The sequence below is a fragment of the Moschus berezovskii genome, chromosome 5, assembly GCF_049115385.1.
Source record: "Moschus berezovskii isolate FMDL1 chromosome 5, NW_MosBer_1.0, whole genome shotgun sequence".
Taxonomy (NCBI): domain Eukaryota; kingdom Metazoa; phylum Chordata; class Mammalia; order Artiodactyla; family Moschidae; genus Moschus; species Moschus berezovskii.
Window position 1 is genome coordinate 29,706,834 of NC_142464.1, and position 25,977 is coordinate 29,732,810.

The 25,977-nt window shown below is 39.3% G+C and overlaps 1 protein-coding gene across 2 annotated transcripts in view; it reads left to right on the forward strand.

Annotated features, from left to right (window-relative positions):
- SLC39A8 (solute carrier family 39 member 8) overlaps positions 1-25,977 on the forward strand; it is an 84,051-nt gene that overhangs the window by 41,368 nt on the left and 16,706 nt on the right. The gene's annotated exons all lie outside the window — the stretch shown is intronic.

Here is a 25,977-nt window from a genome sequence, read left to right on the forward strand (position 1 = left end):
TCGCTTACACTCTGTGAAGCCTGCTGTGCGTGCAGCTACATTAGCATTTTGCCCATTTAAATGTGTCAGGCTTTTTCCTGTATGTGTGGGAAAAGTAGAATGCAAGTCTGTTACTTTCCCCACTTTCCCTCCATGTATTTACTACAGTCACATGAATTAAGCATGAAATTGTGAGTTTCTGGGTCAGAGGCTTTGCTATTCTCTAAGACTATTAAACTGTTTAAGAACTACTTAGATTTACACAATAATGTATAGCAAAATTAATTCAGAGCATTTCTCTTATTTTACAGTTCTTTCAAGATCCCAAACCAAAGAATCCTTTTGAGGGATTTTGAAATTGAAAGAAGATTTGTAAGCTAAGCAAATTGTGTTTAGGGACTTCCTTTGTGGTCCAGTGGTTAAGACTCTGCCCTTCCAGTGCAGGGGGCACGGGTTCAATCCCTGGTCAGAGATCTCACCATGCCACATGGTGTGGCCAAAAAATTTAAAAAATATTTTTTAAATTGTGTTTATTAATTGATTGATTTAGAATTTGTATTTCAGTTTTCTAAATAGTGTTCATAAGTTTCATTTCTTGAGCAAGAATTATATGCCGGGTAATAGGCCAGGTGGAGCTAGTAGTAAAGATTTCTCCTGCCAGTGCAGGAGACACAAGAGATGTAGGTTCGATCCCTGGGTTGGGAAGATCCTCTGGAGTAGCAAATGGCAACCCTTTCTAGTCTTCTTGCCTGGAAAATCGCGTGGACAGAGGATCGTGGTAGGCTGCAGTCCATGGGGTCTCAGAGAGTCGTGGTCTACTGAGGACACACACATACACAGCAGACCAGGCACTTACTTTATCTCATTCATTTTCCTTAATAACTATTAAAAGCAGAATTATTTTCTGTGTATTATGACTGCATGTTATAACTGTTAGAACTAAAAGGAGAGTTTATTTTCTCTGTGTTAGAACTATCTGGACCTCATACCCAAATGATGTGTGCAAAGAGGAGAATTTATTGGGAAGATAGTGGGCTGTCTAAATGGACAGCCAAGCTACAGCCCTGGAACCATTAGAATCATTAGGACTCCCTCTCCTTCTCCTCTCTCATCTTAGAGTCATTCTTCTCTTTCATGGCGGACCGGCTCCTTCATAAATGGGAAACATAGCCACTAGCAACTCCTGAGATTTATGTTTTATAATTTCAGCTACTAGATGGAACTGACTTGCCTCTTTCAGTCCTAAATATGAAATTTCTGACAGGTGTCTCCTTGGTCCATCTTGAATTAATGTTCACTTTTAGACTTATCTCAGTGCTTAGAGGATTGGGCCCTTTGTATGACCTCAAGGGAATATGGATGCAACAGATGAGAGGTTATTATAAAACGAGAGTGGGATGCTAGTGTCATCAGTGTCCATACAGTTTTCATTTGACAAATTAAGAAAGTAGAGCTTTAGATGCTAAATAACCTCTCCAGGGTCTCTCAGTTCATAAATGACAGACCCACAAGCTACAAAGTTAAACACAATATTAAAAAAGACAATTAAAAATAAAATCAAAAGGAAGTCAGCTAAGACAAATAAACAGGAAAAAAGATATTTGGAAGAGGTTTTATTAGTGCAGATAACCTGAATTTCCTTCTGGAAAGAAAGCATGATTGGTCTTATACTTCTTCCCACCTGATTAAGGAAAATCTCAAGTGTGTTTCAAGAGGCAGTTTTGTGTGAACACTAAGCTAAGAGAGGAAATTATTTCATGCAACTTAATGAATGATGCTTTCAGGCAGGACTTTGAAAAGAATATGTAAATGTTCAAATAGATAATTTCCTATAATAATTTAAGCTAACATTTATTTAATGTTCAAGGACTATGCCTAGAACTTTAGCTAAATGATCTTATTTGATCCTCATAACAGCCCAGGAGACAAGCACTTTTATACTTAGGAGACTGTGGCTTAGAGAGGTTAAATAAACCCAAGGACACATAGCTCTTAATGATGAAGCTTCTATCAGAACTGAGGCCATCTGATGCTGAAGCTTGCACTCTTACAGGCCTTGCTGGATTACCTTCATCTTGTCACTGCTCTACTAGAACCAAGATGATAACATTAACTCTTAATAAATATTAATTTATGTAGGGGAAGAAGGTAATTTGGCCCAAGGTCATTGCTTTCTGAGGGCAAATAAAATTGCACTGCTCAAAAGTTTTACTTTAGTTTTAAAGTCCTAGGGCTCCTAATTTATAATGCACAGTGGTCAGAAGACACGTTTGTGGTCAGTTCAAGCGTTGTGACAGATGTGATCCTGTTTTACATAACTTAGAAATACCAATCAAAAGTCCATACTTTCTCTACTTCTGGTGCTAGTGCTAATATATAGACTTTCATTCATTTATCCAATAAATACTGATTGAGTACCTGCTCACTATCCTAGGCACTGGGGATTTAGAAGCAGACAAATTCTTGTGAAACTTATATTCAGCAGAAATAGACAATATAGAAAAGAATAAACAAGAAAATATTAGGGGGACTTCCCTGGTGGTGCAGTAGTTAAGAATCTGCCTGCCAATGCAGGAGACATGTGTTTGATCCCTGGTAGAGAAGATCCCACATGCTGTGGAGTTACTAAGCCCCTGAGCCACAACTACTGAGCCAATGCTCTAAACGCTCATGAGCCTCAGGTACTGAAGCTCACACACTCTAGAGCCAATGATCTGCAACAGGAAACGCCACCTCCCTGAAAAGTCCAAGCACAGAAACCAAGAGTAGCCACTGCTTGCTGCAACTAGACAAAGCCCACGCACAGCAACAAAAATCCAGCACTGCCATAAATAAATAAAAGAAAATATCAGGTGGCATTAACTATTTTGATTAAAATAAAATAGCTTTCATCAAATGTTCATAGATTTGATGAAAATCGTAGGTGATGTGGGGGTGTCATGTGGAGGCTTCTTTGATCAGGAACAGTCCCTTAAGAGGTCAGCAGAGAATTGGATAATGAGAAAGAAGAAACAGCCATGCAAATATCTGGGAAAAGAATGTTCCAAAAGCTTTGATAAGAACCAAATTGGTCCCATACAAGGGAGCTGGAAGCTGAATGGCACCAAGTTTCCCAACATCAATTCTGGAGACCAGTGGCACAGTTCTTTTAATATTCTGAACAGAAACAACTGTGGACTTGTTAACCTGGGTAAGCTACCGGTCTTGTGGGAGAGCAGAGTAAATTTGGGTGTCTGGAAATCTACTTCTAGAAATGAAAAGTGCACGTCAAGCAGAGAAGGTGCATGCCAGAATGACTGCCAGGAACCAGGCCTTGACATGAGCCACATAAAAAGTCCTGATGCTCATTTCCTCTGGGGACTGTTTTCTGGCCATTTTGGTTGTAGGTATTAACTCTAGTGAAGAGAGATTCAAGCAAATTGAGCTGCATACTGTTATTTTCAGTTTTCTCTTCACATTGCATTAAAAAAATGGAAAGAAGCGAAATTTAAAAATACTATCAGAGTCCAGATATTGCTTTAAGAGAAAATAGGTAAAAAAAAAAAAAGAGAGAAAGGTAAAGATATATGAGTTATACTTATTTTAATAATAAAGTTAGGCTATTTTCTAATATTTTATATGATAAGAATATATTTAATGTAGGTGACCCACCTCAATGATTGTACATGGCGTGAAAAATTCATGGTTCATTTCGATGTCCAAGTATTGTCCCAAGAATTTTGTTGATGATTCCTGTTTTTACTGTTTTGATGGAGTGAAGTTTTTCCAAATTGAAGATAATAAGCACGAGTTAAGAAAAGTAGTTTAATTTGAATTATTATCCGAAGAACACAAATTACATAACAATCTGGATTGTAACAACATGATTCATGTTTTTTATGGAATATAGGAAGAACAAATGAAATGTTATAGAATAATTAAAATGCATGACTTAGGGATACCTTTATCAGTACTCATCTGGACTATTTTGATTCATCACAGAATTCTCAGAAATACTATCATGTTTGAGTTTGGTTGCCTTTGATATTTTTTGTATCTTCACTCATATGTAAACTATAGCTTTACATGTATTAAAAATTTTGTTGCCATGGAGACTGTTTATCACAGTTGGAGGGTAGAAGATATTTAACAGTTTGTTAGCTTGATAATGACTTTTAAATATTTAGACAAACGGTGTGAAACTTCCTTAGTATGCTTGCTTCAGTCTCAGTAAGTGTTAGCACTGTAGCGTTTGTGGTGTGTGTGTGTGTGCTGCTGTGGGTGTGTAGGAGCATTTGTGTTCTGGGGGAACGTAGCTGCATAATAAGGAGGCGGTTATGAGGGAGGAAGAGGAGCCCAGGATGCCATTTCTCGTTGTTCAGTTTCTGCCCCTAAGTACCATTTCCCATCTCACTCTCTGACACTTGCTCTGTTCCTTTCTCTGACTACTGCACAATCGTGGGGAGAAGTCACTGCTGTATCTTTGCCGCCAGGTGGGTCTTTTCCCCCTGAATCTACAGCTTTGGAAGGACTGTGTTTACCAGATTCCTCAAGCATGTCAGGTACTTTGGGGAGTGTTAGCTCTTCAAGCCACTAGGGGGCCCACCTAGTTCATTCCTACAGCGGTCTGTAATCACTCTCTTGTAAATGAAACCTCCTGTGCTTTCATTTAAGCTGCTGCTGCTGCTGCTAAGTCACTTCAGTCGTATCCGACTCTGTGTGACCCCCTAGACGGAAGTCCACCAGGCTCCCCCGTCCCTGGGATTCTCCAGGCAAGAACACTGGAGTGGGTTGCCATTTCCTTCTCCAATGTGTGAAAGTGAAAAGTGAAAGTGAAGTCGCTCAGTCGTGTCTGACCCTTAGCGACCCCACGGACTGCAGCCTACCAGGCTCCTCCATCCATGGGATTTTCTAGGCAAGAGTGCTGGAGTGGCTTGCCATTGCCTTCTCCGATAGTAAATGCTAGAAGCCATTTATTCTTCCCACAGAAGAAAAATTAATACAGCCATTTAAAAAAGTTGACTATTGTGAATTTTACGTTGAAAATTGAAGTGCAGTGAAGTAGAATTTAGCTGCAAAGTGTGGTGATGTTAGGGACTTTGTCAGTGATGGATAGGACATGATACTCTACAAATACATTTTTGAGGTGCTTGGATCTCCGTGAAAATCCAACAGATTTTAAATATAGTTCATTCATTCGTGTATTTATTAATATATACTTGGCCTTATTATGAGTACTGAGATACATCAATGGAACAGACGAACTTTCTGCCCTTCCCTAACATAACTGAAATATTCCGTAGTATACAGAAATATTTTACACAAAAGTGGAAAGCATCCTTTTTTAAGTACAAAAATCAGAAGCTCTGTATGTGTGTGTGGGGCTTGCTTACTGCTCGTTTTCCTCTAGTGTGGGGGTGTTTCTCTGTTCTTACCTGGAGGTGGAGGGATGGTGTCTATTTCTAGCCGACCAGGAATATTAGGAAGGGGGGGTGAGGAAAGGAGGCTGGGACATGGTGACCATCTGACCTGGTACCCTGATTCAGTCCCACACTTCACTCCAGCCTTCAGCTTGCTTTGTGGCCTAGAATTGAGGGCTTTTCTGGTTCAGTTTTCCCAGAGGGTAAATCTCTAGTCTTCACTTGAAGTGGTTTCCTTGCTGAATTGACTTGGGAGCAATCATCTGATGTTTTAATTGCTCCCTAAATAAACCAACAATGAATTCCTTTATTTTTAAATTAATTTTTATTGGAGTATGGTTGCTTTACAGTGTTGTGTTTCTGCTGTGCAGCAAAGTGAATTTCCTTCCCGTTTAGGTCACCACAGAGCTTTGAGTAGAGTTCCTTGTGCTATAAAGTCAGTTCTTATTAGCTATCTATTTTATGCATAGTAGCAATATTGTATATATGTCAATCCCAGTCTCCCACTTCATCCCATCTTTCCCCCTTATTTTTAGTTCCATTCTTCCTCTGTCACCTTCAGAGGCACTTGCTTGGTGTATCCTTTCTCTTTTTTAAGGGTGTGTGCATGCTAAGTCGTTCAGTCCTGTCTGACTCTTCACAACTCCATGGACTGTAGCCCGCCAGCCTCCCCTGTCCGTGGGATTCTCCAGGCAAGAACACTGGAGTGGGTTGCCACGCCCTCTTGCAGAGGATCTTCCAGATCCAGGGATTGAGCCCAACCGTGTCTCTTCTGTCTATACCTGCATTGGCAGGAGGGTTCTTTACCAACAGCGCTACCTGGGAAGCCCATTCTCTTCCTTAGACTATTTTTATTCTCCAGACTGTTTTGCTTCCCATGATTTCTCAAATCTTCTCCTTCTCTACACTGTGAAACTTCTTGAAACATCGGTTGATACTGAAATAAGAATGTGTCAGACACTGTCTCAAGGGCTTTAGATATATTAACTCATTTATTCCTCAGAGTAACAACAGTATGAAGTGAGTACAGTATTTATCTCCATCTTAAAGCTGTGAAACTAATGTGCAGAGACATTGAGTAACTTAGCCAAGGTCACGTGGGTACCAAGTTAGGACTTAAGCCCAGAATTCCTGGTTCCTGGTATGGTTAACCATTATCCTAAGTACTTTGTCTGTTGTTTCCATATGTTGACTAGTCTTAACCTGCTCCCTCCTCTTCATCATTTCCTCAGATATTTGTGTGTGCTCAGTCACTCAGTTATGTCCAGCTCTTTGCATCCCTATGGACTGTACCCCACCAGGCTCCTCTGTCCATGGAATTCTCCAGGCAAGAATACTGCAATGGGTAGCCATTCCCTTCTCCAGGGGATCTTCCCGACCCAGGGATCAAACCTGCATCTCCTGCTTGGCAGGTGGATTCTTTACCGCTGACCCACCTGGGAAGCCCCCTCACGTATTTGTGTATAATTTAAAAATTTACTCCATAATCTCTGAAATTTCTCTCTGGAATGATATAAGTGATTTTTCTAGGCAGCAGACTATATTCTTCACATTCATTCATATCCTTTCTGAAGCATTCCTGTAGTTCAGCATGCATTTGAGTACCCTTTATTGGCTAAGTGTTAGGAATACAGAGGCTGATTTTTCACAGGAACTTATTAATGTTTCCTTCCTCTTGGAATTACTCATTAAATGGTTTCTGTGACATGATGCTTTTCTTCTTGTCCCATTTTAGCTACTACCTTCTTGATGTTTTCTCAGAATCTCCTTTTCTCTGCAGGACAACTGGGAGGAGGAACCTAGGGCTTTGGAGTTGCGCGAGGCCAGTCTTGTGTGATTTGCGGAAAGTTAGTTAACATCCCTGAGTCTGTGTTAACCCATCTGTGAAACGGGGAGCAAAATTCTTTATAAGTTTTTGTGAAAATTATTTATTATGGGCCAGCTATGTAACAACGTGTCTGATGTTACACACACATCAGTATATATTTCCCTCTCTCTTTCATTCACTGAGTTTTTTTCTCCTCTTTCCTTACTTTTTAATCATAATGATCTTGTTAAATCTTTTCACTTCAATTTGCATTCCTCTGGGATTAACTTTTGAATCTATGTGCATAATTATTAATATTTACAGATCATCATTTCGAAGAGGGCTTCTTATATTAAGCTATGAAGCCTTTTTAATCTGTCTGTAGTTTTTTTAATGGGATAGAGAAGGTAAAAATCTATAAAACTCCATGCTTTGTCATCTTGATTATTTACTGTTTTAAAAATTTAAGTGACTTTCCTGGAAATTAAAGTTTGACTTTTAAAACTTGCAGGCTTTTTGGTAAGAATGACAGCTTTCTGAATATATGCTGTTGACTGCTGTCTGATAGACTAAGAGAACTTGAAACATTCAAGTTTGTTTATTCATTCACTGGAATAAAACTTTAAAGTCCAACATAACATGCCACTTGAATCATATTATCAGTTTTTGCACTGCATATTCTTTCAGAGTTGCTCAGCTGCACACTCATTTGTCCAGTTGTATCTGTCATACTCTGACACATTCAGTTCATTTGAAAGGATATTAAAATGACACCTTAATTATGTAGGGAAGACACTTGGTTGTCATCTTATTGAAGTAGTTGGGGTGCATAAAATCCTTAAAGATTGAATTGAGTTGAAGTTAAGTGCTGTTCACTTTTAAAATCTGATACAGACATTTTATACAGATAAATTCTAAAGATGAAAAATTTAGTGATATAAAATGTAAAAATAGTCATTCAAAAGATGAGATAGAGTGCCAGTGAATAGTGACAAGATTAGAGGTAGTACATAGAATCTAACCTAATTCAGAACTAAAATAGAGAGGTTTGAAATGTCAACCTAAGTGACTTTCCAGAAAGGCAAACTATCCATGAAGGACCACTCTTGCTCTTCTGATAAAACAATCTCTCAGATACATAAATTTGGCAGAAGCATTTTAGTTAATATCCAGTGTGGGGAGGGCCTTAGGGTTATCTGTTGTTCCTTAAATTAGCCAGTCATTTGGCCAGCTAAGACATCTCTGTTCTTACACAGGGAGACTGATAGCATCACCATTGACATAGAAAATTCATAAAGAAAGAGTTGGTACTACCAACTCTGAGACCAGCTGGGAGAATCAAATAATAATGTATATGAAAGTGTCTTGAAATGTACCCAGAGTGAAAGTATTAGTCTCTCAGTTGTATCTGACTTTTTGCCACCCCGTGAACTATAGCCTGCCAGGCTCCTCTGTCCATGGGATTCTCCAGGCAGGAATACTGGAGTGGGTGCCATTCCCTTCTCCATAGGATCTTCCTGACCCAGGGATAGAACCTGTGTTTCCCACATTGCAGGCAGATTCTTTATTATCTGAGCCACCAGGGAAGCCCCAGTGTACCCAAATCCACACTGTTTAATCTGTTTGAAGGACAAGCAGTTGCTTAAGGGTCTCAGTCAGGGACTGCTATTATAGTCAAATGAAAAGGGAATGTTTTAGTTAATCATCTGATAAACATTTATATATTAATGGTTAATATTTTTGTAGAGTTTTTCATTTTAACCATTTGTATGTACTTTCAGGTCCATGCAAACATAATTAAAATGTTTTGATTTCTGGGTATAACTTATAGACTTTTAGGCTTTCTTTTGCCTCTGTAAATAGACACACACAATTTAATTTCTGTTGAATAATTCATATTATAAAATAATTAAAACTTTTTTAATCTAAAAAAAGAAAAGAAAGAAAAGACATTAAAAAATAAGACATTCCCAGAAAAGACTTCTCAACTGCCCTAGAAATTCCAGAGAAAACTTGATTGATTTCTATCCCATATACTTTTTGCCAAAGAATCTTTGAAAATTCACTGAAATGAGTGAGTACTCCTCATAGTGGACAGAAACCTTTTGTGAGTTATCAGGATAAGATACCAAAAATTGGTTGGTTTCCAATTTGATTTGTAAAGTGCAGAGCAAAAGAGAAAACAGAAGATCTGTTTGATGTTGGTGGGAAAGAAGGAAAGACGTTTGATAAGAGTTCTGGTTAGCATTGGTCTATCTTTGCAAGAGTTGGTCTCCTGGGGTTGAAAGATCAAACGTGAGTGCATAAGCCTGTGCTTCAGGAAAAAATTATAGTGTGATTAACAGAAATGAAACAGAAAAAACGTTGGAGGAAGGAGGGGAGGAGGAAAGATGATTCAATTTTCTCTAAATGAAAACATTTTTATTGAGGCAAAACATATTTATATATATATATATGGAAAAGTGTACAGCAAACAAAATAGTTTATACTATGGATGCCTTAAGGTACTAGGGCTTGTCTCATAGAACTTCTGTGAGAAAGGTTGGGGTACGTAGCTAGACTTGTAAGAAATGGGTCATCAGGTATGTCCATATGTAATTTTACTGAATAACAACAGATCAGTCTCCAAACTGTTATACTTATTTACACTCTCATCAGCAGCAGAGGAGAATTCACATTTTCTCCATTCTCCACAATTGGAGAATTGCTTTCTTTAGTGATTGTTGGACATTTCAGACTTTAAAAAAATGCCTATTGCTTATTTAATGACTCTGTCACGGTGTCTTTCTGTGATTAGCCTCTGTTTATTTCTGATCACTAGCGAAGTTGAGCATCTCTTTATGTGCTTATTGGTCATAAGTTTCCTTTTCTGTTTCTTGTTCATCTGTCTCACACATTTTTATTGAGTTGCTTATCATCTTTTCCTATTGATTTGTATTACAGAAAGATTATTCTCAGACTTGTTAAAGTGGCAAAGAATACTTTATTGAAGATTATAGAAGTAGGGGTCAAGTCTATTGCTATAGAGTAGAGAGTTGGGGCTCAACTTGGAGTATAACAGAGACAGCTGAGGATTTATGTCTAACAAGCAGAGTGAGGCAGTCAGTGGATGGAGAATTACCAAGTGAAGACATTAAGAGTAGGAGGGATCCTCTTTTCTTTTTTTTGGCTGCACTGAGCTGCAGGAAGAACTTCCCTGACCAGGGATGGAACCCATGTGCCCTATAGTGGAAGCACAGAGTTTTAACCATTGGATCACTGGAGAGTTCCAGGAAGGATCCTTGTTAAACCAGTTTGACAGAATCTTGCTAAAGGCGGACCAAAATGATCAGATATCAAGAATACAGGGATCCCTGCTGCAACTGGACTCTGTACACAGGGTCAAAGAAGCCCGAGAGTGAGGGCTAGTTGAGAATTGGGCTCAGAGGATCCTGGCTAAAGTTTAGTCAAGGATAGTCTTTGTCATTTGGAGGAGTTTTGTATATATTCTGGATGCTAATCTTCATTGATTAAATGTATTACAAATATATTCTCAAAGTCCGTGACTTCTCTTTCCATGTCATTTAAATTGAATTTTTTCAAGTTTTAACTTTAATGTAATAAAATATATCAGTACTTTCATTCAAGATTTTTACTTTCTGTATTTTGTTTAAAATAGGTTCCCTTTGCCAAAGTAAAGAAGATATTCTTCTGTATTTTTTTTCAAAAAGGTTAAAGTTTAATATTCCCCATGGAATTTATTTTTGTGTATAAGTAAAGGAACCAGTTTTTTTTCTTTCTGTATAGATAAGCAGTTAATCTAGCTTCTGTTATTGAATAGCTCATCTTATTGCTGCCATATGTCAAGTTTCTATATATCAATGTGCTTATATCTAGATTTTGAATTATCTTTCATTTGTCTATTAACAAATTTCAACCTTATTATCTCAGTGCATTAATTATTATAATTTATAGTGAACATTGAATGTCCTAAGACAAGTCTCTTTACCTTGTTGTTTTCAGTGAAAATTATTTTTGTTCTTTCTTGTCAATATCATTTTGGGGATTTTTATTGACATTGCATTGGACTTAGAGATCAGTTGAGGGACAGCTAACACTTTTGTGAGATTTCAGATTTTCTTTGTTTTGTAATTTTCTGTAGAAATGTCTTTAAAGTGTTCTGTTAGATTTATTCCTAATTACTTTATAGCTCTGTAAGCATTATAAATGGTATCGTTTCCTACTCTATTTTCTAATTGTTTATTATGTAGAAGTAAATTGAATTCAGTATATTGATTTTAATTCTGCAGTATTGCTGAAGTCTTCTATAATTCTTTGTGTTTTATTTGTTTGCTCTTTTGGATTTCCAATGTAGATGTCACTGAGTAAACAAGCAAGTTTTTTCTTTAGAATTGTTATCACTCTTTTTCTTGTTACATTGGCAAGGATTCATAGGATACTATTGAGTAGAAGTAGTGATAGCTGGTGTTTTGTCTTGTTTCTGACTTTGATGGGCACACTTTTAAGTTTGGAAGGTGGCTGGCTCTGTTTTTTTTTCTTTTAATGCTGCTGCTGCTGCTAAGTCACTTCAGTCGTGTGCGACTCTGTGTGACCCCATAGACGGCAGCCCATCAGGCTCCCCTGTCCCTGGGATTCTCCAGGCAAGAACACTGGAGTGGGTTGCCATTTCCTTCTCCAATGTGTGAAAGTGAAAAGGGAAAGTGAAGTCACTCAGTCATGTCTGACTCGTAGCAACCGCATGGACTGCAGCCTACCAGGCTCCTCCGTCCATGGGATTTTCTAGGCAAGAGTACTGGAGTGGCTTGCCATTGCCTTCTCCGATACCATTAATTAGATTTAGAAAGTTCTCTCATATTCAGAATTTGCTAAGTATTTTTCTCAATGTTGAATTTTATTGGAATTTTTTTTCTTGTAATATAAACAAGTATGGATAATCTATACTTATTTTTTTTAATTTTTATTTAATAAATGGTACAAAGCACAATGCCAAAAACATTGACAGTTAAAATTTCACCAAATGAAAAAATACTGTAGAATCAGTTCAGTCGCTCAGTCGTGTCCGACTCTCCGCGACCCCATGAATCACAGCACGCCAGGCCTCCCTGTCCATCACCAACTCCCGGAATTCACTCAAACTCATGTCCACAGAGTCGGTGATGCTGTCCAGCCATCTCATTCTCTGTCGTCCCCTTCTCCCTCCCCCAACCTTTCCTAGCATCAGATACACAGTTGTAAAAAGCTACATTAAGTCATTTTACAACTGCCTCAAGCTGCAAAAAGAAAAAATCTATACTTAATTTTTTTTCTTCTAAAATTGAGGAGTCTTAAAGTCATGCGATGAGTTGACTCACTGGAAAAGACTCTGATGCTAGGAAAGGTTGGGGGCGGGAGGAGAAGGGGACGACAGAGGATGAGATGGCTGGATGGCATCACCGACTCTGTGGACATGAGTTTGAGTGAACTCCGGGAGTTGGTGATGGACAGGGAGGCCTGGCATGCTGTGATTCATGGGGTCGCGGAGAGTCAGACACGACTGAGCGACTGAACTGAACTGAAAGTGAAGTGAAAGAATCCACTTAAAGTGAAGTGAAAGACTAAATGAATAGATAATATTTTCTGGCAAAAATTGTGTCGTTTCTAAACTCTGCAGTGTTATTCACTATGTATTATTGATTAGTAACATGAAAATTAGAGCAACTTTGCTTTGTTAACTTGAGCCAAAGTAATGCCACTTGCAGCAGCATGGATGAACCTAGAGATTATCATACTAAGTGAAGTAAGTCAGAGAGAGAAAGACAAATAGCGTTCAATATCACTTATATGTGAAATCTAAAAAAATGATGTAAATGAACTTATTTACAAAACAGAAATAGACTCAGAGATGTAGAAAACAAATTTATGGTTGCCAAAGGAGAGGGATAAATTGGGAGTTTGGGGTTGACAGGTATACACTACTATCTATAAAATAGATAAACAGCAAGGACCTACTGTATAGCATGGAAGGCCATATTCAATATCTTATAATCTATAGTGGAAAAGATTCTGAAAAAGAATATATAAATATATATATATATAATATATAGCTGACTTTGCTATATACCTAAAATGAACACATCACTCTAAATCAACTATATTTCCATAAAAAATTTTTTAAAAAAAGAACTTGAGCCAGATAGATCTGATGAAATTTTGACTCACAACTAGTCAGGTTACTGTACTTTCCTAAAACTAATTTTCTTTTCATCTTTAAATTGGCCAACGTCTCTCCCAATAAGGATTATTATGAAAATTAAATCAATCAAATATTTAAAAAGTAATGAATAAGCGTAGCTGTGAAGTAACATTTTATTACTACCACTACCATACTACCAAACATCACCATCTTGCTGAGAAGGTGGGGGATGAAGTGGGAGCAACAGCAGCCAACTCTGGTGTGTGGCCTCAAAGCCTCAATGTTCTCTATTTCAATCGCAGAATAATGATTGGGTAAGACTCTGATGCTAGGAAAGGTTGGGGGCGGGAGGAGAAAGGGATGACAGAGAATGAGATGGCTGGATGGCATCACCGACTCTGTGGACATGAGTTTGAGTGAACTCCAGGAGTTGGTGATGGACAGGGAGGCCTGGCGTGCTGTGATTCATGGGGTCGCGGAGAGTTGGACACGACTGAGCGACTGAACTGAACTGAACTGAACTGAACTCTCGATTTCGAGTAGGAGAGTTGGTATAAAGTTGTGGGCTTTGGTGTCAGGTTTATAAGCACAAATCAACTGGAAGGAGGAAAGCATTTTATGCTGTGGGTTTTCTGTGAAGTTGTGGTGGGGTACATTTTGAAGGTTCAGAATTGATGGATTGCTTTAGTATAGGAACAATTTACAGTCAAGAGTTACGTTTATTGAAGGTTTCCAGAATAGTTGAGAACAAGGTTTATATGGATGTTTGCAGAGAACAAAACCAAATAGCAAGTTTGAATAAAAGATATGAAGGCAGTTGAACTCAGAGGTTATTTATTTTCCCTTTAGACCAAACTTCTCAGTGTCCAGGTGCATTAGAAGAGACTTTGGTGTACAAAGCCCCACTTGGTAGGCAATTCTGTCCTCAGCGACACTGGAGAGGAATATAGAAGGAAACAGCCAGGGGCTGAGGTGAGATGGAGCGGTGCTAGGTTTCCAGGTGTAAATAGAAGACATCTCATAGGTCTTCAGGATATCATACTTTCCCTGATAATGTCATTGTTTGCATTGCCCTAGCACAGAGTAATGATTGAGAATACTTGATAAAGAAAATGCCCGGGGGTGAAAGTAGAGAGTGCTGTCCAGTTCAGTCAATTCAGTTCAGTCGCTCAGTTGTGTCCGACTGTCTGCGACCCCATGAACCACAGCACGCCAGGCCTCCCTGTCCATCACCAGCTCCCGGAGTTCACTCAAACTCATGTCCATCGAGTTGGTGATGCCATCCAGCCATCTCATTCTCTGTCGTCCCCTTCTCCTCCCGCCCCCAATCCCTCCCAGCATCAGAGTCTTTTCCAGTGAGTCAACTCTTCGCATGAAGTGGCCAAAGTATTGCAGTTTCAGCTTTAGCATCAGTCCCTCCAATGAACACCCAGGACTGATCTCCCTTAGAATGGACTGGTTGGATCTCCTTGCAGTCCAAGGGACTCTCAAGAGTCTTCTCCGGCACCACAGTTCAAAAGCATCAATTCTTCAGTGATCAGCTTTCTTCACAGTCCAACACTCACATCCATACATGACCACGGGAAAAACCATAGCCTTGACTAGACGGACCTTGGTTGGCAAAGTAATATCTCTGATTTTTAATATGCTATCTAGATTGGTCATAACTTTCCTTCCAAGGAGCAAGCGTCTTTTAATTTCATGGCTGCAGTCAGCATCTGCAATGATATTGGAGCCCCCCAAAATAAAGTCTGACACTGTTTCCACTGTTTCCCCATCTATTTGCCACGAAGTGATGGGACCAGATGCCATGATCTTAGTTTTCTGAATGTTGAGCTTCAAGCCAACTTTTTCACTCTCCTCTTTCACTTTCATCAAGAGGTTTTTTAGTTCCTCTTCACTTTCTGCCATAAGGATGGTATCATCTGCATATCTGAGGTTATTGATATTTCTCCCGGCAATCTTGATTCCAGCCTGTGCTTCTTCCAGCCCAGCGTTCCTCATGATGTACTCTGCACATAAGTTAAATAAGCAGGGTGACAATATACAACCTTGATGTACTCCTTTTCCTATTTGGAACCAGTCTGTTGTTCCATGTCCAGTTCTAACTGTTGCTTCCTGACCTGCATACAGGTTTCTCAAGAGGCAGGTCAGGTGGTCTGGTATTCCCATCTCTTTCAGAATTTTCCACAGTTTGTTGTGTTCCACACAGTCAAAGGCTTTGGCATAGTCAATGAAGCAGAAATAGATGTTTTTCTGGAACTCTCTTGCTTTCTCCCTGATCCAGTGGATGTTGGCAATTTGATCTCTGGTTCCTCTGCCTTTTCTAAAACCAGCTTGAACATCTGGAAGTTTACGGTTCACATATTGCTGAAGCCTGGCTTGGAGAATTTTGAGCATGACTTTACTAGCATGTGAGATGAGTGCAGTTGTGCGGTAGTGTGGGCATTCTTTGTCATTGCCTTTCTTTGGGATTGGAATGAAGACTGACCTTTTCCAGTTCCATGGCCACTGCTGAGAGTGCTGTAGTAGGTACCTTAACAGCTATTATGTTTAATCCCTACCACAGTCCTGTGATATATGTGTTATATCTGTTTACAGATTTAATTAAGACTCAGTTAAGTAACACACAGATAATAAATGGCAAAGTTATGATGAGATCCCCTCCTGGGGTCTTGATTTGTAGACTCCTGTTCCTTCTGTCTACATGCATGGCATGGCCTTCCTAATGGGAACATTGATCTAGTCAGTTCTGATTTCTAACAGTGAACTTACAAGGGAACTTCTGCAGTTCAACTTGAGGATTGCCGGCAGGGTGAAACCTCATTAATTTCGATGCTACTTGTATATCATAACTAATAACTTATGATTTGTTATATCTTCCTATTAGACAGGGTTGTAGAGTACTTGAAGGTGAAAGTTTGAAAGTCGCTCAGTTGTGTCTGACTCTTTGCGACCCCATGGACTGACTGTACAGTCCATGGAATTCTTCAGGCCAGGATACTGGAGTGGGGAGTCATTCCCTTTTCCATAGAGTACTTTGTGTATCCTGTATAAAAATTGCTTTTGAAATAATTTGTTAGGAAGATGCACGTAAAGTTTTCAAGTTCTTTAAAGAAACACCAAGTTGTTATTATGGAATTGAGATGCCACATTAATCTTACCCGTATGACATGGTGGGTTTTATGAAAGCCTTCTGCCACACCTCATGCTGGCTGTGGATTTTGTTTGTTTGTGTGAATTCTTGGAAGCAATAGAAGTGTATTTATCTAAACATGCTCTATACTAAATTGCTTTCACTAATCAAGCAGGACTTATCCTTATTTAGAAGAATTAGTGAGGTTTTACTCAATTAGGCTTGATATCAAGTTAATTTTTCCCCCATTAGTATAATGAAGAATTGCTGTGTTGCTTTGTTGTGCATGCTGATTGATAAAAACATTGAAAATGAATGCCAATACATTTTTCTTTTGAAAAATGAGGAAAAAAATTAAGAGGTTCAAGTAAATTATTCTGGGCATCAGAAAGAGTTGCTTAGTTTTATTGTGTCCTTGCTTAATTTTGTTGTGCAAGGCAGCATAAGCAATGGAAAAAATGTAAATATGTCTTCTGTTGCTGGTGTGTCTTTAACATCAGCTTTTTCAAATGTTTTTAAGGTTGAGTTATAAAAGATGTCCATATCATAAGCACTGGACTTGCCAACATAGGCCTCTTTCTATCTGCTGTTTGCTCATTTAAAAGTATTTATGCGATGCTGTATTCTTTACATGCTGCATCTTGCAGTTTGGGGATACTGGATCAAGGCCTGGTGAGTAAGTTTTGCTCAGTGGATTGCATGCTGGAAACTTTGCCAAAGCATGAAATGTTTTAGTGTAATAAGTAAAAGTCATGTCTTGAGTAGAAGCTCTTGGGGAGGTAAAATTTATTCTATGTTCTGTTATTCCATGTTATATTTATTCTGTATATTTCAAAAAATAAGAATCTTAAATTAGAAAGATCACAAGGCTGAAGTATCTTGCAAATGAACTGCGGTCTTGCCAAGATGTTTTTTGAGTTTGATCCTACTACAGTCTGTAGCAGAACATCAGCAGATTGTTACACACGTGCACACACACACACATACCAATTTAGGTATTTATCTGTTTATCTTTTCCTATCCAGTTTTATGTCTGAGGCAAATGTCCTGATCACACATAGCACTTTTAAAACTATCAATACTTCACTGATTATCTTAGTGAATAAAAATAATTGAAGGTGTTTAAGACCAAATTAAGTACTTGCTGTTAATAAATGTACCATCAGGTTACAGTCAGATCATTGATGGGAGGTGAGATTTGATTTTGCTGTGTACTTGCTTTTTAGATAGGGGATTTTAGTCCCTTTTTGAGGATTTCTGCGTAATTAGGTTAATAACTCATTTCTGATAGTTAAGTTGTGACTTTCTCCTATCTAACTTTGCTCGCTATGTTGATCAGTGGCCCAACATATCCAGATCTGTTATGTTTGAGTTTTTATCGATCAAAAGGAGAGACCTTAATGTGTAAGCCTCCATTTCTTTCTTTCTTTAATATTAAAACTTGATTATTCAGTTGGTATTTTTTTCAAACCTTAAACTTTTTATTTTGTATTGGGGTATTGCTGATTAACAATGTTGTATTCAGGTGAACAGTGAAGAGACTCAGCCATACATATGCATGTATCCATTCTCCCCCAAACCTCTCTCCCATCCAGACTGCCACACAACACTGAGTAGAGTTTCATGTGGTATTCAGTAGGTCCTTGCTGGTTCTCCATTTTAATATAGCAGAGTGTACATGACCCCATTTCTTTTTAAAATTATTCTGTTTGCTTTTTATTTCTGACATCAAGTATCATAGCATTAAAAGTAAAAAAAAAAGAACAAACTTTATTGAATCTTCTACTTAAGAATATCAAATTATTTAATGAGCATGACTTTATTAAACCTTTATAGCAACTCAGTGAAGGCAGATTAAAGAAAAAAAAATTCAATATCTCAGAAGGCACCAGTAAAGATTACTTTTGAAGTGTTAGTAAACCATGCATCTGGCTTGATGCTTTCTAGTTCATCTACTTTTATTATTAGGTTCTAAATTACATATCAGAAAAACTGAAGTGAGGGATCAAGAGTTTTCTAGGTTGTAAAACACCAAATCTAGAGATTGTTTTACATTTGGAAAGTAAAATTGCAAAAATTCTTTACTGGGAGGGTGTCGTTTTTACAGAAAATTTCTCTGGATTCTTTGTAGTTTTTGTGACTTTGACCAAAATTTCACTCACTTAACTTATATCTTAAAATAATAAGGGCAGTCTTAAAATGAGCCTGCTTTTGGGGTAACGTTTCACGTTCTGAATGACATCCTGGTCTATAGGCCAAATCGGTGAGGCTGTGTTAACGGGCAGGAGGATGGTATTCATTTTTTCATTCTGCCATTCACTCATGTATCCTGCGATCACATGCCCAGTGCCAGTCTTTGTTCCATACCCTGGAGATACTGTGGCAAATTAGAAAATGTTTCTGATCTCTGGCACTCTGTGGGCACATAGCCTAACATTATAGGATTACAGATGCTGTGCAGGGAGTTGAAATGTGGTGATGTGATGATGCTTGCATATCCAGTTTGGGTGGTCAGGGACATATTTAAGCTAAAATACGGACTATAGGGAGCAGCTATGTATGCAAAGATCAGGGAGAAGAAGGTCAGGGCTGTGGAAACAGAAAGTGCAAAATCTCCAGGGTGGGAAAGAGTTTGGTTGGTTTTAGGAATTGAAGGAAGGTCAGAGTAGCTAAGGCACAATGGATGCTGGTATGACATGACATTGAAGAAAATTTTAGATAGAACTTTTTCTTCAAAGTAAGTGTTACCGTGTTCTATTTAAATAAGTATTGATCATCTCAAATAAGCACCTGGATCTAAAATTACATTTTACTAAGTGTAACAAATTCAGGAAGGGACAGTCAGAAAACTGTATCTTTCTCCCCGTCTCTACTTCAGTCTGCAAACAACAGATTATATGGAGTAGATCTGAAAGCTGGAGGATGGTGTTTTATCCCCTCAATGATTGGAGGTATTATTTTAAGTGTGTCTGAAGTGTTAGCAAACCTCAGCACATCAGCTTAGTGTATTCTACTCAGAACCAGAGGTACTTGAATCTGGTACCTTTCAGGATGGAAACTGGCAACAGCAAGAAAATAACCCATTATTGTAGCAATAAATTACTGAACTCAAAATTTCTTATCTGGAAGAACTCAGTCCTTCTGAGCAGCCTTTTCTGCCTTCTATTGCATGGGCTTAAGAGTCAGATCACCTTGGTTCAGTGGCTTTTCCGTCTCCAGTGGGGTGGATTCTGGTCCTGGCCTTACCTCCACCACCCACGTTACTTCATCTGAGATTGGATGTTAGAGGGACTCAGCTCAAGGCATTTAGAGGAGCACCTTCCAAATGGTAAGCACTCAGTGGTGTCAGTTGCCTTTATTGCTATGATTTTCATGCCCCTTTCCTCCAACAGTCTTCTTAAAACCGTGTAACTATCCTTGAATTAGATGCAAAATGGCTGCTGATTAAAGCCTTCAGTCCTTTGGTGGTCACTGGGATGGCTATAGCGGTGCTGACATCTGCTGACTAAAGTGCAATTTTGGCATTCTGTCAGTCCATTCAGTTGAGCAAAACAAGTCCCCTCTCCCGCTGATTTATTTTTAAAAATTTATTGAACACCTCTCTATATACATTCAGTTAATTTTTGGATACACAGTGAAACAGGCATGTGGGATCTTATGTTAGTTCCTTGACCAGGGATCGAACCCAGGCTTCCTGCAGTGGAAGTGCAGAGTCCTAACCATTGGACCACCAAGAAGTCTCAGCTGTGTTAAATTTGGGGCTGAAATGAAGACAAAATCCTTGTCTTCCAGGAGCTTTTGATCTGGCTCCATGACGTTAAAGAATTGGTAAGAAAACAAAGAACAACAAAAACTCTTCTGCACTTCCAAAGATTTTTTTTTTTTTTCAAATGTAGATGAACCAGTTCGGAATTGATTAAGGGACATTTTTCTATGCAAACCCTTCCCACATTGTATAAATGCCCATTATGTTTGCTCTTTGGAGAGACTGGAATAGATGCTGCATATGACAATGGTTTGTGAATTTGTCATGAGAAAAAATGTACTTTTACTATTACTTCACCTTCATCTATTCAGACACCAAGTGTTCAGAATGCTTGTAGTGCTACATACTGGACGAACAGGAACGAATAAGAGAAAGTAAAACCCCACCTTTCCTGGAGATCATAGGCATAGCTTGTTTGGCATAGAAGTTTAAATACTATCTCTACTCTTTTCTAGAGGTATGACTCTGGGCATTACTTAATCTCTTTATACTTCACTTTCCTCATCTATAAAATGGGACTAATAACCTCTTAAAGTTATTGTGATGATTAAATGACTTGTACTACTACTGTTGGGCTTCCCTGATAGTTCAGTTGGTAAAGAATCCGCCTGCAATGCAGGAGACCCCGGTTTGATACCTGCATCAGGAAGATCCTCTGGAGAAGGGATAGGCTACCCACTCCAGTGTTCTTGGGCTTCCCTGGTGGCTCATCTGGTAAAGAATCCACCTACAGTGCAGGAGGCCTGGGTTCGACCCCTGGGCTGGGAAGATCCCCTGGAGAAGGAAAAGGCTACCCACTACAGTATTCTGGCCTGGAGAATTCCATTGGGTCAATGGGGTCGCAAAGAGCTGGACATGACTGAGTGACTTTCACTTTCACTACTGCTGTTATCATTATTACTCTTCTGTGCTCCCTGAGTATACCCTATGTCTTTCATGCTCAATCCCTCAGTATGAAATTTCTTTTCTTGACTATAAAGGAATACTGTATATGGGACTTCCCTAGTGATCCAGTGGTTAAGATTCTGAGCATTTAATGGAGTGGGTGCGGGTTTGATCCCACATGCCAAGTGGCACAGCCAAAAAATAAAAAATAAAAACAATGAAACCCAACAACAAAAAACAAACAAGCAAAAAGTGGAAACAAAGCCAATAAAATTACAATAAAATTCTTTGTTTTAAAAAAAGAATATATATGTATGTATGACAGAGTCACTTTCCCATACAGCGGAAATTAACGCAACATTATAAATCAACTGTAGCTCAGTAAAATTCTTCTTTTCCTTAACTGGTGAGTGACTCCTCGGAGATTCACGTTTATATCTTTAAGAGGAAAGGAGGTCCTGGTACCCTATCCCCTGTGTAATTAACACCTCCACTACGGCCATCGGCCATCATTGCGTCTTCTGTTGCGGCGACTGCAGCCGGCACTTGCTCTTGTCCTTGTCATCTGTCATTCCTCGTCTCTTATCACTTTCCTGAGCTTCTTGCACTAAGAAACTTGTGCTTCTAGTTCTCTGCAAATCAGACAGCCCGCCCTCATCTTTTGCAGGCCTGGGTAGTCAATACTTGTAGTGTACTGGGTGGGCTCTTCTGTATTTCAGTTCCTTTCGCATAATTCATGTCAGATGGTAATTACACCACAGGCAGCTGCTGCGTGGGGGCGGTTCCGCTACCACATCCCACCCTCCCCATGTCTCTTCGTCTGAACTATTCTGTAGGACTTAATACTGAGCAATGTAGGTATCCCTGCCTTTTTTTCCCTCATTTTTCAAGAGCGCAGCAACAAATTTCTCCAACTTACATGAAAATTTAACCAATTTCCTAGTGCCTTCTGAGTCCCTTTAAGACTTCTCAGTAATAATGAGGGTTGTGTGGGTTGGGGAGTACATTATGCAGGCTTTTTTATAAGAAATGGTATTCTGCTTCCCGAATGTATCAGAGCATTAATGCCCTCCTGGTCTGTAGAAACAGTAGGCTTCCTTTCAGAGTGGTGTAAGTGGTCCATTAGGACAACTGTAAATACTTAATTACTATATACTTTAAGTTTCATTTGCAAAATAGGAGCATAATTTCTTGAAAACCCCTCAGATTTCTCTTAAATTATTTTTTTAGGATAGTAAAGTGATATGGTCCCCAACTGAAAATGAGAGACTATTATTTCAACTCCTAAGGAGCTAAACAACTTCAGTCTCATTTCACAGAAGAGGCAGAGGGAAAGGAAACCATTTTCAAGGTTTCTGGAAATTGTTATTTTCTTGTTAATGGTTATTTTCATTGGCAAGGAGAGTTTTGAAAATTGTTATGAAGTTTTTTCCTGAAACCAAATGACTAGAGACTAAGTACATTTGAATTATATTTGGTTATAGGCATTAAAGAATAAAAATAATTTCTTCTTTCTCATATGAAGTTTGATTTTGGTTTTAGTGAGCTGAGACTGACTTTTTAGGGCTAGAGGAAGGACAAAGGAACCATCAGCTATAAAGTCCATTGAAATCACTTGAAAATATAGTTATAAAAACAAAATCCATTGAAATTTTATATTGTATATTGCCTTTAGGGCTTCCCTGGTGGCTCAGTGGTAAAGAATCTGCAGGGGACCCTGCGCTGCAGGGGACCCAGGTTCGATCCCTGGGTTGGGAAGATCCCCTGGAGGAGGGCATGGCAACCCTCTCCAGTATTCTTGCCTGGAGAATTCCATGAACAGAGGAGCCTGGTGGGCTATAATCCATAGGGTCACACGGAGTCTGACATGACTGAAGTGACTAAGCAGCAGCAGCAGAATAGTGCCTTTAACTCTTTATATCTTTGTGTCTAATCCTTTTTGCAAGTTTTTCTGTTGAAATATATTTAATAATATATACAGAGTCTGGGAATGTTGTATGGGAATGAGCAGATGAGTTTGAATCAATCATCCTTTCCAGAAGAGATGGCATTTTCAAGTAAAGATACAAAAGAGAAAACGGGCAATTTACAAAACTCGGGGCAAGGTGTGGGTTAACCACAGGGGAAAGTGCAGTAAACCTGGAACTTGAAATGGTGGAACCGTTAGCAATCTTCCGTCCAAAGGGAAGGGGGAGGAAGAAGTTTACTAGAACTTGGAGGGAAGTAGTTTTGTATAGAAAGCCACTGTTCAGTGGAGCAGTGATCTTTCATTAGGGTCATAGCCAGCCTAAGTTACCCCCTCAAGGAGGGAGCCCAGGGAATAAATACCCTGGTCCCCTTCTCCTCTTTCTCTCCAAGGTTATGTTAGAGCACTTTGGAATCCCCCATGAATAGTCTCCCTCCCCACAAATCTGGCTTCTTTGTGTACGGGCCATTAAGCAGACACTGGGATGCCTGATGAAAGATGCCGAATGATATTTACAGTCTTCTTGTGCACTTGTTATTGAGACCATCCTTGGTGGTAGCCTCTTATGAGATTCAACAGAATAGAATGGTCTTCACATTCTGTGCCTTTTACAAGTGGTCCATCTATATATTTTTTCCCAGATCTCTGCCACCAGCTTCCAATATTGTTTTTTGAAAGTCTCTGTTCACCTGGCCTGCTCTTTGAGCTCTCGCTCATGAGTTAGTGTAGACCACATGAAGTTCAACATCACACTTAAAAGTTCTGCCCACTTGGAGGATTTATCTTTATCACTATATTTTAAGTTCATTGTGAGTAAGATTGTATAGCTGGTTGGTGCTGGAACACGATTCACAGTTAACTGGCCGTATAAACACCCCATGTAGCCTTACTGTTGTTGAGGAAAAAGAGATGCAGTATTAGGCTTAGGTTATGAGAGTCTTAATCAACTGCCATTGTAATTTGCTTATATCTTCAAGGCTGGTATGGGCTTGTTTTTGTTTATAAATTTGATAATGGAATGCTGGTGTGGGCAACTGAATTTATGGCTTGTTGGATCAGATAACTTCCAGTTCACGTTGGGCATGATCTCTCACCCACTTGATGTCCCATGGGCACAAGATAAGTCTCTCCAAGGACTTAGGAGCAAGTGAGCCACAGCTTTCGGGATAAAAATTGTGTGCGTGCATGCTCAGTTGCTTCAGTTATGTCCGACTCTTTGTGACTCCGTGAACTGTAGCCCACCAGGCTCCTCTGTCCATGAGGATTCTCCAGGCAAGAATACTGAAATGGGTTGCCATGCCCTCCTCCAGGGGATCTTCCCAACCCAAGGATAGGTCTCTTATGTCTCCTGCATTGACAGGTGGGTTCTTTACCACTAGCGCCACTTGAGAAGCCCTGAGATAAAAGAATAGTTAATGGCAAAAGAGGGCATGGCTTTACCCTAACATCTTAGGGATCTGTGCTGTGAATTCTCTGACCAGGGCTTGCCAGAAGGCTTCTTTCAGCATCTCTGTCTGCCACAGACTTTTCTAATAACAGTCTGCTGGATGATAAGAATCAAATGGCAGGAAGACTTACAGCATAGCCTAGATCTTGCAGAGCCCTTTCATGTTCTGGGTTTCGCTGAAAAAATGCAGCCCACCTGTGGGTAACCACTGTTCCATTTCCCCATACTTTGAATATATGAAAACCCCAATTATATTCCATTTTGAGGTCTGTTTTTTATGGCCATTTCCAGCACCAGTGATTCTATCAGGATCCAATAGGAAACAGAACACTCAAAGTAGAATAATTTCAGGAAGATTGATTCATAAGGTGAGAGTTGGGTAGAAGAGTAGTGCCTGAACCAGGGACCAGTAATGGAAAAATTGTTACAACCCCTGGACCCAAAGGATGGAGAGGAAGCAGCTTCTAGGAATAGAGTTGTCTTGAGAAGAGCTGTGTTCTCATTTGAGGGTCATTGATGGCTTGAGTCGACCGCACAAGGGGGTATCAGAGGAATAAAGATCTTGACTTTTCCTTTCTTTCTCTACCTGAATTCCCTCTAGGGTTTCCTAGTTGTCCATCTTAAATGGAAACCAGAGGACAGGAAGCCTGTATCAATGGCCATTCAGGAAAAACAGCTTCAGGACAGAGAGCAGGGTGAGAGGGTGGGAAGTCATTATGAAAGGGCTGATGGGAATTAATCATCATGGCCCTGAAGTTTGAATCTTGGATGTTCCTTTGGGGACTATGAATTCCAACAACATGCAGATTCTTTTTATTTATGTTTCAGTCCTCGGTTCTTTGGAGAGTTCCTGCCAGCTGTAAAATAGGTGTTCGGTAAATAATTAAGGTGCTTAATCCCAACACCTTCTGTGTGATGTTGAGCAAGTAATTTATATTCTTGGATTGTCATTCTCCTTGTCTCTAAAATTAGGATACTATATTTGTTCTATTTTAACTCATGAGGATGTTGTAAAGGTCAAAAGAAAACAAAGACACTAATACATGAAAGCGCTTTGTAAACTGAAACACTAACTATGCAAGATACTACTTTACATCTTAGAGATCCCTTTCTTCCTATTGGCAGTCAGTTGTCTGATTCAGATAAACTTATTAACTGAGACTGCATATTTTCACAGTAGATTTTCAGTTCAGTTCAGTTCAATCTCTCAGTCGTGTCCGACTCTTTGTGACCCCATGAATCACAGCACGCCAGGCCTCCCTGTCCATCACCAACTCCAGGAGTTCACTCAAACTCATGTCCATTGAGTCGGTGATAATATCCAGCCATCTCATTCTGTGTTGTCCCCTTCTCCTCCTACCCCCAATCCCTCCCAGCATCAGAGTCTTTTCCAGTGAGTCAACTCATCACGTGAGGTGGC